This window comes from Lepidochelys olivacea (genome assembly GCF_965140295.1).
Source record: "Lepidochelys olivacea isolate rLepOli2 genome assembly, chromosome: 9".
In the NCBI taxonomy this organism is placed as follows: Eukaryota; Metazoa; Chordata; order Testudines; family Cheloniidae; genus Lepidochelys; species Lepidochelys olivacea.
Window position 1 is genome coordinate 53,995,967 of NC_140419.1, and position 15,789 is coordinate 54,011,755.

The window sequence follows — 15,789 nt, forward strand, 5'->3', positions numbered from 1 at the left end:
GTTTCCTGACTTTCCCCAGGTGGTCCTCAGCTTTTGATATACTAGCAGGGGATTCTCTGCATTCTGACACCTGGCAGCAAAGTGCCCACCCTGGCCACACCGGTAGCAGAAGAAGGATTGTCCTTTCCCATGTTGCCGGGGTGGGGCAGAGGTTCTAAATGTAGTCTTCTGGACCATGGTAATGGGGGGTTCCTTGTACCCTGAAGTCTTTGCTGAATCGATGGTATTCTCTAGTTCAGCCACTTTCTGTGTCAGGACCTGCACTCGTTGGGTAAGTTCCTCTTAAAGATTCACCATCAGTGCCTTGGGCGTTCGTATGGATGTTGTGGCAGTTGCCTGATGTGGCTGAACCTCCCAAACCTCACCAGCTGCCTGCCTCTCTTCCTCCTCTCGGACCTCTTTTATCAGCCGAGAGTAACCCGGTGGATTGTCTTGGTGCTCCCTTAATCGAAGGTGGAGAAGGACTGGGTTCTGATATTGAATTCCCCTCACAATCTGAGCCAATCTTGTCTGGTCCATTTGCTCAACCGCTACTGCTCCCCTCATGATGGCTCTCTGTAATAATTTCTCCAACCTCTGTATATAAGCAGAAACTTTCTCTCCCTTTTGTTGCCTGGCATTGAGGAACTTGCAATAAACATCCTCTGAGCCCTCGGTTCTCCCAAAAGGCATGATCAAGGGCCTCTAGGCAGTCCTTTACCTTGACCCCAGGGTTACTGAGCTTCAGGGTGCGAATCACATCTAGGGCTGGCCCCCTGAGGCACTCTACTAGTCGCCTTCTCTTTTCAGCATCAGGTACTGCCCACTCCTGCAGCATTTCAGTGGTGTGTTCCAGCCAGGGTTCAAATGCTTCCTCCCCAGGTATTGGGGTGGGAACCCCAGAAAACAACCTCAGTTTACGATAGGGGCTCGACTCAGGGTGGGGTGGCACAACCTTCTCTAATGTTTGCCCCAAAGCCTTCACCCACTCATCAGGTGATGGAACAGCCTCCCGGGGTGGGACTCCTGGGTCAAGGCCCAACAGACCCGGCATATCAGCCAAGGTCTTCCCCTCTTTTCCCAAAAAGGCCAACATTTTCTTTAAAAACTCCACTTCAGAGGCAGGAGCTGGTGAGGGCTGGCTCCCAGTAGTTATTACCTTCCACTCACCATCTTCCACTGCTATCGTGCCTCGAACCTGTAGAGGGTCCACAGCTGACGACAGCTCACACAGTACAGCAAAATCTCCGTCCTCCCTCACAAACATGCGCCCATGCATTTTACACTTACTCAGGTACTCAGTGGATGCCCTTAAGGCAGGCTCTATTGAGCCTTCATCGAATGCCTCCGGCACCCCGGTCACCAGGAGACAGTTCCTAGGGTTAATATTCATCCCCCTGCACCAAACCTCTAGCAAGTGTAGGGTCATTATACAAACTGTAATTTCTTTCCCAAATATAACAGATCAAAACAACAACAACCAGATTTTGGGTTTTCCCAATTTAATGACTCACCTAAGATGTGCTTGCGAGGGGTACTGACTCAGTCTTATCCCGGACGACCTCCCAAAAATGTAACCCTTCTGCCAGGCCAAGTTGATTGCAGCACGATGCAGGGTGGAGCTCATCCTGACTCTGCTTACAACTGGAACCATGATCTTGGGGACCTGTGGCAGCCGGGCCTGGGTGTCTCCTGCACAGACGAGGCCGAAGCTGCAGTCCATCTCAGTGCAGTCACGCTGTAAGTGTCCATATTTCTCGCATACAAAGCAGGGCCTGCGTTGCAGGCGACCACCCAGGGTGGGGACTCCCATCGGGCCCCTGGGGGGACTCCGACGGGTCCGTGGGACACTCGGCACATGGCGGGAGGATCCTTGTCGAGGTGGGTGCTCGGGGCGTCTAGCCCAAAGCCTCAAGTGAGCCTCTTGCCCATGGTGGAGACTCCACACTTCGGTCTGAGAGCCCCCTTTCTTTTTGGGGTTTGGGCGCTCTGGTCCTGGGGTGTGGGCTCTGGTAGCTGGCCCCACCAGTGCTTTGGCTGTGAAGAAGTCTTCCATCAAAGTGAAGGTTGTGGCTAGCATCACTGGCTGATGGCGAAGCACCCAGTCCCTTCCCCGCGCCAGGAGGATGTGTATGAATTATTCTAAAATAATTTGTTCCGTGCCCTCGTCTGGGGTCCTGCTCTCTGGCAGTAGCCACCACTTGCATGCTACCTTCAGCTCTTGGGCCACCAACCAGGGGCTGGTGCCAGTGGGGTAGGTCTGGCTCCGGAACTCCTGCCAAAAGGTTTCTGGGCTGACATCCAAGACATCCAGAATTGCTGCCTTTACCTGGTTATAGTCCTGTGCATCCTCTGTTGACAGCCCTCTGTACACTGTTTGGGCTGTCCCAGTTAAGTACAGGGCCAAGAGAATGGCTCATCAGTCAGGGGCCACCCTGCAACCAGTGCTACTCTCTCAAAAGTTACCAAAAAGGCTTCAGGGTCATCATCAGGTCCCATCTTGGTTAGCAGCCCCGGCACAGTGGTGCGGGGTGACCCGGCTGCGTCTCCCGGCTGGGGCTCTGCGGGGCACGGCAGTGCTGTCACCAGCTGCTGCAGGCATTGCCACTGTTGTTCCTGGTTCTGAACCCCCGGGTCCCGAATCAGCTGTTGTTGCTGTGCTCCCAGCTGCTGGATGAGCTGTTGTTGCTGTTGGAGCTGGGCCGTATGCTGCTGCTGCTGCTGGAGCTGGGCTGCCTGCTGCCACTCCTGGCTCTCAGTCAGGAGCTTGATAAGTTTGTCCATCTCCATGGCTCTTTCTCAGATACGTTCCCCCCTAGACCCCTTCTCACAAGGGGTGAGGGATCGCACCCACATTCTCCACCATGTGTAGAGAGGCTAGCTGGGGCTTGTCTCTCTCCGGGGCGGCAGGGAACCACACCACCTCACTCCCTTTGGGAATAGCTCTTGTGGGGAATTAGTCCGGCCGCGCAAGTCTTCCTCTATGGCCTTAGTGAAGGTACAAATAAACACAGTGAGCCCAGGCCCTGGGTCAGCACGGGGCAATGGTGAGTCAGGCGTTCAGGCCCTCAGGCAGGGGCTGAGCAACAATAGTATATAGGAACAATAGGCCCAGGCCCTAGGTTCCAAATGTCCTGGGAGAAGGGGAGACTGCCACCCGCGAGTTGGGTAGCAGGGCGGGACTCAGGCCCTCCCACTCCAGTGCTTCCCAGCCTGGGGTCCTAGCAGTGGCAGAGGACCCACTGCTGAGTCACTGGGGATCCTGGCCGCAACACATTGACATGGGTTCTGGTAGTGCTGCAGCCAGAGTAGGGTCGGCTGCCCCCAGGCTACTTCCAGACTCCCCCTTTTGAGGTACCTGGGTCAGGGTGGTGTCCTCAGGGGGATCCAGCACCATGGGGTCCTCGGGATAGCTGGCCAGGGGTAGACTCGGCAACTCCTTCTGGTAGCTGGTGCGGGGCAGGTCGGGCCAGTCCTCAGGTTTTCCGCAGGCCGCTGGGCTTTCCTACTCATGAGCTAAGCCGGAGGCATCTGACCTCCCAGGCGGCTGCTTCCCCAGTGAACCCTGAGGTCGGGCCTTTATACTTCTGAGGCAGCGCCTGACCCTCTTGGGTGCAGGCTCAGAGCTCTCTGACTCCACCCACTCTGGTATCTGGAATGCTCGTCTCTCTCTGGGGCGGCAGAGAACCACATCGCCTCACTACAGGTGGCTTTGACAATGAGACACTGTGGTAATAAAGCCAGACCTTACTGCCAGACCCATACAGTGCAACCCTGGCTAACTGTCAAGTGAAGGCCTCTTTACTGCAGCTTCTTGCCATGCCCTAGCAGCCATCCTCAGCCCACCAGAGGCAGAAACCGCCTCCCCTCAGCTTCTGTCTGGCTCTGAAAGCCCACTGCTGCTCCTGATGTCCCACTGCACACCTCCTCACCAGTGACCAGCGCTAGCCCTGCTCCCATTCATCACGCAGAACGCTGCGGATGGAACCGTGTCCCACTTGGCCAAAGGGAGTCAGCAAAGGTGCAGCAGTGTCAGCCATGGCCTGAACTGCGGGGGATTGCCAGCGCCAATGGCACTATTCAAAGGCTGTGGGAGCTCCTGACCTAGCTACTAGGAGGTGCGGTCAATTGGGGAGTCCCATCACAGCACAGAGAACTGAGCTCTTGATACAATAAAAGAGAAACAAGGCCACTAGATAGGAAATGGGTGCTGGACACGCGGACGGGCTGGAGGCCAGAGGAGCAGCTGAAGTCCAAGACGTTACACACCGTCTTCATAAATGGCCTTTGTTGGTGTAATTCTCCCTCTTGCTGTATTGCTCATCTTTGCACTCTGACACCATTTATCATTTTGATTCTCCTAACTCTACCAGAGCCTGGATCCCCAATGTTCACTCCCTGTGACAGTCTCCAGGGTACACTCTGGACTGTGGAACAGCAATATCCCCTTAACTCTCTAGCCTGTCGTGTCTTTTACACTGCTTTGCTGTCAGAACTGCCACTCCTGGCCTGCTCACGTAGCCCTCACTAGGCAAAATCACACCCAGCTGAATATATGAATGCTTGCCCAACCAGCCATGAATCACATACAGGGTGACACCCGCATATTCCTAGCCCCAGCCTTGCTCCCCAGAAATGTCCCCCATTTAGAGTTGTACCTAATCTGGAACTGGACAGAAACTGCCCTAGAAAGAATATGACTGCCACATGTCTGCCACATGGGCATTAGGAAAAGGCATTAGGAAAAGGCAGGTGGTAGTAATGGGAGATTCAATCATTAGAAACATAGACAGCAGGGTTCGTGATGACCGGGAGAACCATATGGTGACTTGCCTGCCTGGTGCGAAGGTTGCGGATCTCTTGAGGTATCTAAATAGACTTATGTGTAGTGCTGGGGAGGAGCTGGTGATTGTGGTACATGTAGGTATCAATGACATAGGGAAGGGTAGGAGAGACGTCCTGGAGGCCAAATTTAGGCTACTAAGAAAGAGACTGAAATCCGGGACCTCTAGGGTGGCATTCTCAGAAATGATTCCAGTTCCACGTGCAGGGCCAGGTAGGCAGGCAGAGCTTCAGAGTCTCAATGCGTGGATGAGATGATGGGGTAGAGAGGAGGGGTTTAGATTTATTAGGAACTGGGGAAACTTTTGGGAAAGGGGGAGCCTATACAGGAAGGATGGGCTCCACCTAAACCAAAGTGGATCCAGACTGCTGGCACTTAACGTTAAAAAAGTTGCAGAGCAGTTTTTAAACAAGAGATGGGGGAAAGTCGATTGCTGCAGAGGCGCATGTGGATCAGACAGAGACTTCTCTTCGAGGACAGTCTATTGATAGATTTCAGAGTAACAGCCGTGTTAGTCTGTATTCGCAAAAAGAAAAGGAGTACTTGTGGCACCTTAGAGACTAACCAATTGGTTAGTCTCTAAGGTGCCACAAGTACTCCTTTTCTATTGATAGAGATTCTCTAGGTTTTAGTCAGGAGGAGGGGATGGAAGAGGATAAAATATGGGCCAGATCAGAGGAGAAACAGTCACATAAAGAATCTGACACATTAGAAAAGGGAAGACAAATAAACAGTGACAAGTTTTTAAAGTGCTTGTACACAAATGCTAGAAGTCTAAATAATAAGATGGTGAACTAGAGTGCCTCGTGTTAAAGGAGGATATTGATATAATAGGCATCACAGAAACCTGGTGGAGTGAGGACAATCAATGGGACATAATCATTCCGGGGTACCAAATATATCGGAAGGACAGACCGGGTCGTGCGGTGTGTGTGTGGTGGGGGGAAGGGGGGGAGAGAAGAGTGGCACTATATGTGAAAGAAAATGTAGAATCAAATGAAATAAAAATCTTAAATGAATCCACATGTTCCATAGAATCTCTATGGATAGTAATTCCATGCTCTAATAAGAATATAACAGTAGGGATCTATTATCGACCACCTGTCCAGGACAGTGATAGTGATGATGAAATGCTAAGGGAGATTAGAGAGGCTATCAAAATAAAGAACTCAATAATAGTGGGGGATTTCAATTATCCCCATATTAACTGGGTACATGTCATCTCAGGACAAAATGCAGAGACAAAATTTTTTGATACTTTAAATGACTGCTTCTTGGAGCAGCTGCTGCAGGAACCCACAAGGGGAGAGGCAACTCTCGATTTAGTCCTGAGTGGAGCGCAGGATCTGGTCCAAGAGGTAACTATAACAGGAGCACTTGGAAATAGTGACCATAATATAATAACATTTAACATTCCTGTGGTGGGAAGAATGCCTCAACAGCCCAACACTGTGGCATTTAATTTCAGAAAGGGGAATTATGCAAAAATGAGGAGGTTCGTTAAAGAGAAATTAAAAGGTACAGTGACTAGAGTGAAATCCCTGCAAGCTGCATGGACACTTTTCAAAGACACCATAATAGAGGCTCAACTTAAGTGTATACCCCAAATTAAAAAACACAGTAAAAGAACTGAAAAAGAGCCACTGTGGCTTAACAACCATGTAAAAGAAGCAGTGAGAGATAAAAAGGCATCTTTTAAAAAGTGGAAATCAAATCCTAGTGAGGTAAATAGAAAGGAGCATAAACACTGCCAAATTAAGTATAAAAATGTAATAAGAAAAGCCAAAAAAGAGTTTGAAGAACAGCTAGCCAAAACCTCAAAAGGTAATAACAAAATGTTTTTTAGGTACATCAGAAGCAGGAAGCCTGCTAAACAACCAGTGGAGCCCCTGGATGATCGAGATACAAAAGGAGCACTTAAAGACGGTAAAGTCATTGCAGCGAAACTAAATGAATTCTTTGCTTCTGTCTTCAAGGCTGAGGATGTTAAGGAGATTCCCAAACCTGAGCCATCTTTTGTAGGTGACAAATCTGAGGAATTGTCACAGATTGAAGTGTCACTAGAGGAGGTGTTGGAATTAATTGAGAAACTTAACAGTAACATGTCACCGGGACCAGATGGCATTCACCCAAGAGTTCGGAAAGAACTCAAATGTGAAATTGTGGAACTATTAACTTTGGTTTGTAACCTGTTCTTTAAATGAGCTTCGGTACCCAATGACTGGAAGATAGCTAATGTAATGCCAATATTTAAAAAGGACTCTAGAGGTGATCCAGGCAATTACAGACCGGTAAGTCTAACGTCAGTACTGGGCAAATTAGTTGAAACAATAGTAAAGAACAAAATTGTCAGACACATAGAAGAACATAATTTTTTGTGCAAAAGTCAACATGGTTTCTGTAAAGGGAGATCATGTCTTACTAATCTATTAGAGTTCTTTGAGGGGGTCAACAAACATGAGGACAAGGGGGATCCAGTGGACATAGTGTACTTAGATTTCCAGAAAGCCTTTGACAAGGTCTCTCACCAAAGGCTCTTATGCAAAATAATCAGTCATGGGATAAGAGGGAAGATCCTTTCATGGATTGAGAACTGGTTAAAAGACAGGGAACAAAGGGTAGGAATAAATGGTAAATTTTCAGAATGGAGAGGGGTAACTAGTGGGGTTCCCCAAGGGTCAGTCCTAGGACCAATCCTATTCAACTTATTCATAAATGATCTGGAGAAAGGGGTAAACAGCGAGGTGGCAAAGTTTGCAGATGATATTAACCTGCTCAAGATAGTTAAGACCAAAGCAGACTGTGAAGAACTTCAAAAAGATCTCACAAAACTAAGTGATTGGGCAACAAAATGGCAAATGAAATTTAATGTGGATAAATGTAAAGTAATGCACATTGGAAAAAATAACCTCCACTATACATACAATATGATGGGGGCTAATTTAGCTACAACTAATCAGGAGAAAGACCTTGGAGTCATCGTGGATAGTTCTCTGAAGACGTCCACACAGTGTGCAGCAGCAGGCAAAAAAAGCAAATGGGATGTTAGGAATCATTAAAAAAGGGATAGAGAAGAAGATGGAGAATATCTTATTGCCCTTATATAAATCCATGGTATGCCCACATCTTGACTACTGCGTAAAGATGTGGTCCCCTCATCTCAAAAAAGATATACTGGTATTAGAAAAGGTTCAGAAAAGGGCAACTAAAATGATTAGGGGTTTGAAACGGGTCCCATATGAGGAGAGATTAAAGAGGCTAGGACTTTTCAGTTGGAAAAGAGGAGACTAGGTGGGGATATGATAGAGGTATATAAATTCAGGAGTGGTGTGGAGAAAGTGAATAAGGAAAAGTTGTTCCCATAATGTAAGAACTAGGGGCCACCAAATGAAATGAACGGGTAGCAGGTTTAAAACAAATAAAAGGAAGTTCTTCTTCACTCAACGCACAGTCAACCTGTGGAACTCCTTGCCTCAGGAGGTTATGAAGGCTAGGACTATAACAGGGTTTAAAAGAGAACTGGATAAATTCATGGAGGTTAAGTCCATGAATGGCTATTAGCCAGGATGGGTAAGGAATGGTGTCCTTAGCCTCTGCTTGTCACAGGGTGGAGATGGATGGCAGGAGAGAGATCACTTGATCATTTCCTGGTAGGTTCACTCCCTCTGGGGCACCTGGCATTGGCCACTGTCAGAAATATAGACAGGATACTGGGCTGGATGGACCTTTGGTCTGCCCCAGTGTGGCCATTCTTATGTTCTTATTCCCCAGCCTTCTTTTTCCTATAACAGGCCCTCTAACTCCTCCATCCTCTGGGTGGCCTCCTGCTATATAATCCGGGCATTCATTCTCCCCCATTATACACAGCTACCCAGCTCTGTCCTTAACCTATACCTCGCAAGTTACCAGCCTTTTCCTCCACCGCTCAGAAAGATAATTTGTTCTGTTCCTACTGTCACTGCATCAAGAGAAAATGCTTTGCAGGGTTTGTTGCTCCCCTGGAGGCAGTTAGCACGGCCTCCCTGGCTGAGAATGACAAGAATTCAGAATGGGCTGAAATTCACTGGGGTTGGTTTGGGTTTATTTCACATTGCTCAGTTTCCTAACAGGCAAGTCAGTTTGTGTCTCATTTCTATCAGGCAGGGGTCTGGAAGAACAAGGGTGGGGCTGGGTGCTGTTTATGGATTAATTGATTGATTATCAGAGGCAGCTGATGCCCCAATCAATTTGGCAGGGAAAAATTCAAGGACTAGATGGCACAGGGCATTTCTGAGAAACAGCTGGAGCTCAGCTGAGTCTAGCGCATTGCAGGGGGAAAGCAGCAAGATGTATTTTGTTATAGAAACCATCAAGCACAGCTAGGTCTAATACAGCCATTAGAATTTGATTTGGGATTGGTAATCCCTAAAGAAGCACAGGGTTTTTAAGATGAGGAAGGATCATAAACCCACTAAACCCGCTTTGGAAAGATAATCAAACTAATCTGTTTTACTTACCACATTTCTTGTCCCGCCAATGCAGCATATCCCAACATGAACTGCATAATGTGTGTTTGTGTATACAAACAAACTGGCTATTTGCTATAACCAGAATGCTGTCCTGTTTCCAGGAGCTGTGATCACTAGCTTTTGGAGGGGCAGCCCAGTCTCTATGACCCCTAATTCCTTACTGATCCAGAAGGGTAAAATCAGAAGGAGAAGTGTGTTCCATCATCCCAGGGTAAGAGGTGCCTGTAACAAGTAGCTACTCTATCACTTTCTCTCTGCTCCGAACTGGCTCCAGGTTAGAACCCACAGTGTGCAGCCTTTTAGATGAAAAGGTGTAAGAAACGCACAAAGGCCTTTGTCTGGAATAGCCGTAGGTCTACAATCAGTGTAGCTGCACCAGTGTTGACTCCTACCTGTAGACGTGTGCAAGAGGGGTTTGAGCTAGGAGTAGTCACAGCTCTTTCAGACACTCTAGGATGGTATCTACCTGTGTGTTCCCATGCAGGACAGAGAAGTAACTATTACTCATGCTGGATACCAGGGTGCTCTCCACTAAGAACTCAATTCCTAGACCAAGTAAAGAAACAGCCAGCCCTCAAAACATCTCTGAGAGCAGGGGACCTTGTAGTTTACCCAGTTTCTCAGCATTTGTAAAATACTGCTGGGCTCCACAGAGAGAGGGAAAGCCCCCAGGGCATACTGCATGACATCCCACTAGCTGCACAAATGCATGCCCAGCCCAGGCAGTAACGAAGCAGTACAACTGACACCACTAACAGTGCTGAAGACTTAGTAGCTAGTTAAATACTTGAGCATGAAACATTTGTCTGGAACCAATGGTCAAGCCAAGAGGAGATGGCTCTTGGACAGCCACTAGTCCCCAGTCTGGTCTTCACCAGAGGTCAGATTGGAGGGCTCAGATGTGGGCTGTGAGCTTAGCTGAATGGGTGGGGTGTTGAATATTACTAATGATTTATTTCTGTTCAGGCATTTGAATTACATAAGTTGTAACAAACACAACCGAGACACTTTAAGACAGATCTTCAGCCATTTCTAATTGGCGCAGCTCCATTTACAGTCAAACTCATTTACACCAGCTGAGGATCTGGCCCAAAATGTTTTAAAGTCTAAATAAAAAATCAGTCCCTGTCTCCGTTAATAAAATCGTACTAACACAGCTTTGGAACATCACATTTGTGCCAAGTTCAGCTCTGGGCCTGATCCCACCCACGCCTACACACAGGAGTAACTTTATGCACATGAGCAGGTCCACTGAACTCAGAACCTGCCCTTTCAGTTAAAGATTGAGCCAGTTCACCAGCCACATCTCTAAGACCTCCAACCAAACACCCAGCAGAATACACCAATGTGTGTGGAACTCAAAGCATTTGCAAGACGGGGGTCTTTGCACATGCTCAGTCTTAGTCATGGGCCCCTCATCTGCCTTGTGGCAGAAGGTGCCGCCCAGCCAAACCACTGTCATTTGGTAGTGATTTATTGCCATCACCGCAGAGCACATTCTCCTTTATCCCTCAGCACTTGGCCTTCTGGGAGAACTGGATGTTGCTTTCTTGGGCAGCGTTGCAGGAGCATAGCTAAGCTGTCAAGAGAGTCCATTTCCCCACCTTCTGACCACACAAGGTGGCTTTCATTCCACTCCCAACCTTCCAGACACATTTGGTGTCTCCTTACATTCATAGATGCTGATTATTTACATCAGATAGATTCAGGGGAGAGTTATTTCCATGAATAGAAAGGATCCCACCGCATTTTAAGGCTCTGGTATGAATATCTGTGTCCCATCCCGTCCCCCCACCATTTGGGTCATTGTCACACACTAAGAGTATGTCTGCACGACGAAATTAGGTCAATTTTATAGAAGTTGATTTTTAGAAATCATAGAATCATAGAATCATAGAATATCAGGGTTGGAAGGGACCGCAGGAGGTCATCTAGTCCAACCCCCTGCTCAAAGCAGGACCAATCCCCAATTAAATCATCCCAGCCAGGGCTTTGTCAAGCCTAGCCTTAAAAACTTCTAAGGAAGGAGATTCTACCACCTCCCTAGGTAACGCATTCCAGTGTTTCACCACCCTCCTAGTGAAAAAGTTTTTCCTAATATCCAACCTAAACCTCCCCCACTGCAACTTGAGACCATTACTCCTTGTCCTGTCATCTTCTACCACTGAGAATAGTCTAGAACCATCCTCTTTGGAACCACCCCTCAGGTAGTTGAAAGCAGCTATCAAATCCCCCTTCATTCTTCTCTTCTGCAGACTAAACAATCCCAGTTCCCTCAATCCCTAAATCCCTAAATCGATTTTATACAGTCGATTGCATATGTCCACACTAAGTGCATTAAGTTGGTGGAGTACGTCCTCACTACCATGGCTAGCATCGACTTATGGAGCGGTGCACTGTGGGTAGCTATCCCACAGTTACGGCAGTCTCCGCCACCCATTGGAATTCTAGGTTAAGCTCCCAATGCCTGATGGGGCAAAAACATTGTCACGGGTGGTTTTGGGTACATGTTCTCAGTCGCCCCTCCCTCCGTGAAAGCAACGGCAGACAATCATTTCGTGCCTTTTTTCCGCACAGATGCCATACCACAGCAAGCGTGCAGCCCACTCAGCTCAGCTCACCGACACCGCCGCTGTTGTGTCCTGGGTGCTGCTGGCAGCAGACGGTGCAGTAGGACTGCTAACCATTGTCATACAACGCTTCTGCTGCAACTCTGCTCTGCTGCTATTGTCTCAATAGCGAATTTCTCCATGTTGTCTGTCATGGGCTCCCGGGTACATGTGTTCTTCCTTGGGAAATGTGTGCGGTGCTAGACATCATCCTCCTCCGCTTCCGCTGCAACTCTGCTGTCCTGCTGTCATGAATCCACCTCGCAGGTCCTCTCGTCATTCTCTATAAATATCTATTCTCATGGCATGCGTCGTCAGCCACCACTTCCGCTGCAACTCTGCTCTCCTGCTGTCCTGCAGATGCCATACCACGGCAAGCATGGAGCCCACTCAGATCACTGCGGCAGTTATGAGCATTGTAAACACCTCATGTATTATCCTGCAGTATGTGCAGAACCAGAACCTGCAAAAGCAGGTGAGGAGGCAACGGCAGCACAATGACAAGAGTGATGAGGACATGGACACAGACTTCTCTCAAAGTACGGGCCCCGGCAATTTGGCCATCCTGGTGGCAATGGGGCAGGCTCATGCCGTGGAACGCCAATTCTGGGCCTGGGAAACAAGCACAGACTGGTGGGACCACATAGTGTTGCAGGTCTGGGATGATTCCCAGTGGCTCCAAAACTTTCACATGCGTAAGGGCACTTTCATGGAACTTTGTAACTTGCTTTCCCCTGCCCTGAAGCACAAGAATACCAAGATGAGAGTGCCCTCAGTGTTCACAAGCAAGTGGCAATAGCCTTCTGGAAGCTTGCAATGCCAGACAGCTACCAGTCAGTCGGGAATCAATTTGGAGTGGGCAAATCTACTGTGGGGGCTGCTGTGATCCAAGCAGCCAATGCGATCACTGAGCTGCTGCTATCAAGGGTAGTGACTCTGGGAAATGTGCAGGTTATAGTGGATGGCTTTGCTGCAATGGGATTCCCTAATTGTGGTGAGGTGATAGTCTGACCGCATATCCCTATCTTGGGACCAGACCACCAAGCAGCCAGTACATAAACCGCAAGGAGTACTTTTCAATGGTGCTGCAAGCACTGATGGATCACAAGTGACATTTCACCGACATCAGCATGGGATGGCCGGGAAAGGTACATGATGCTCACATCTTCAGGAACTCTGGTCTGTTTGAACAGCTGCAGGAAGAGCCTTACTTCCCAGACCAGAAAATAACTGTTGGGGATGTTGAAATGCCGATAGTTATCCTTGGGGACCCAGCTTACCCCTTAATGCCATGGCTCATGAAGTCATACGCAGGCACCCTGGACAGTAGTCAGGAGCTGTTCAACTATAGGCTGAGCAAATGCAGAATGGTGGTAGAATGTGCATTTGGACATTTAAAAGTGCACTGGTGCAGTTTACTGACTTGGTTAGACCTCAGCAAAACCAATATTCTCATTGTTATTGCTGCTTGCTGTGTGCTCCACAATATCTGTGAGAGTAAGGGGGAGACATTTATGGCAGGGTGGGAGGTTGAGGCAAATTGCCTGGTCACTGATTGCATGCAGCCAGACACCAGGACGGTTAGAAGAGCACAGCAGGGCGCGCTGCGCATCAGAGAAGCTTTGAAAAACAGTTTCATGACTTGCCAGGCTACGGTGTGATAGTTCTGTTTGTTTCTCCTTGCTGAAAACCCGCCCCCTGGGTTCACTCTACTTCCCTGTAAGCCAACCGCCCTCCCGCCTTTGATCACCGCTTGCAGAGCCAATAAAGTCACTGTTGTTTCAAAATCATGCATTCTTTATTAATTCGCCACACAAATAGGGGGATAACTGCCAAGGTAGCCCGGGAGGGGTGGGAGAGAAGGGAAGCACCGGGTGGGGTGGTGGATGAGGGGAGGAGGGAAGGACAAGGCCCCACTGCACTTCAAAACTTGTTGAATGCCAGCCTTCTGTTGCTTGGGCAGTCCTCTGGGAGTGGTTGGGTGCCCAGAGGGGCCCCCCCACACACGTTCTTGGGCATCTGGGTGAGGAGGCTATGGGATTTGGGGAGGAGGACGGGTGGTTAAACAGGGGCTGCAGCACCTGCTGCCTTTCCTGCAACTCCACCAGACACCGGAGAATCATAGAATCATAGAATATCAGGGTTGGAAGGGACCCCAGAAGGTCATCTAGTCCAACCCCCTGCTCGAAGCAGGACCAATTCCGAGTTAAATCATCCCAGCCAGGGCTTTGTCAAGCCTGACCTTAAAAACCTCTAACGAAGGAGATTCTACCACCTCCCTAGGTAACGCATTCCAGTGTTTCACCAACCTCTTAGTGAAAAAGTTTTTCCTAATATCCAATCTAAACCTCCCCCACTGCAACTTGAGACCATTACTCCTCGTTCTGTCATCTGCTACCATTGAGAACAGTCTAGAGCCATCCTCTTTGGAACCCCCTTTCAGGTAGTTGAAAGCAGCTATCAAATCCCCCCTCATTCTTCTCTTCTGCAGGCTAAACAATCCCAGCTCCCTCAGCCTCTCCTCATAACTCATGTGTTCCAGTCCCCTAATCATTTTTGTTGCCCTTCGCTGGACTCTCTCCAATTTATCCACATCCTTCTTGAAGTGTGGGGCCCAAAACTGGACACAGTACTCCAGATGAGGCCTCACCAATGTCGAACAGAGGGGAACGATCACGTCCCTCGATCTGCTCGCTATGCCCCTACTTATACAGTATACAATATCAGTTTGATCCTCCAGTTGCCTCAGCATTGCATCCTGCTTCCTCTCATCTTGCTCCCACCACCTCTCGTCTCGCTCATCCCTCCTGTCCTCGTGTTCATTTTCTGTTTTCCTGGACTCTGCCATTGTTCACCTCCACACATTCTGCTGAGCTCTTTCAGTGCGGGAGGCCTGCATGAGCTCAGAGAACACTTTATAGAGAGTGCATTTTTTTCGCCTTCTTATCTGCGCTAGCCTCTGGGACGGAGATGATAGGGTGAGCGTTAAAACATTTGCAGCTACGGGAGGAAAAAAAGGGAGGGTAGTATTTTAAAAGACACATTTTAGAGAACAATGGGTAGACTCTTTCACGGTGAACCGAGCTGTTAACATTACATATCACATGTGCTTTCGGTACAAGATCGCATTTTGCCTCTTATATTGAGGGCCTGGCGGTTTGGTGTGAGAGATCACACACGCAGGGCAGGGCAACAGAATTCAGCTTGCAGGCAGCCATGGTAAGCCACAGTCTTTCGGTTTCTTCAACCTTCATAACATGTGGGAATGGTTTCAAACAGCAGTGCCCTCCTTTACCATACCAAACACCCGTTGAGTTGGCCATTTAAAAGGAGGGGCTGTGGTTTTCGGGTTAAACACAGCAAACCCCCCCCCCCCCCATTCTCTGGGATGCTCGCTCTCGTGAGGATAACACAGAGAGATAAAAACGGATGTTGCTTGAATGCCAGCACACACCGGGATCATACGCTGCCGAGCATTGTTATGCAATGATTCCAGACTACATGCTGCTGACGTGCTGTGGTAAAGTGTCCTACCATGGAGGATGGAATAAGGCTGCCCTCCCCAGAAACCTTTTGCAAAGGCTTTGGGAGTACCTCCAGGAGAGCTTCACAGAGATGTCCCTGGAGGATTTCCATTCTATCCCCAGACATGTTAACAGACTTTTCCAGTAGCTGTACTAGCCGCAAATGCATCCCAAGTCTTCAGGGCAAATTCCATCATTAAACACGCTTGCTTTTAAACCATGTATTATATTTACAAAAGTACACTCACCAGAGGTGCCTTTTCCATCTTCATGGTCCAGGAGCCTGCCTTGGGAGAGTTGGGACGGTATTGGCTCCAGGGTGATAA

The 15,789-nt window shown here is 48.7% G+C and overlaps 1 long non-coding RNA gene across 2 annotated transcripts in view; it reads left to right on the top strand.

Moving 5' to 3' along the window:
• The window catches only part of LOC311526160, a 42,131-nt gene extending 28,425 nt beyond the window's left edge, over positions 1–13,706 (top strand). For both annotated transcript variants that reach the window (XR_014712957.1, XR_014712958.1), the window contains 3 exons: positions 6,669–6,748; positions 9,432–9,541; positions 11,908–13,706. This is a non-coding gene — a long non-coding RNA (uncharacterized lncRNA). The remainder of the gene's footprint in view (positions 1–6,668; positions 6,749–9,431; positions 9,542–11,907) is intronic.
• The last annotated feature ends 2,083 nt before the right edge of the window (positions 13,707–15,789 follow it).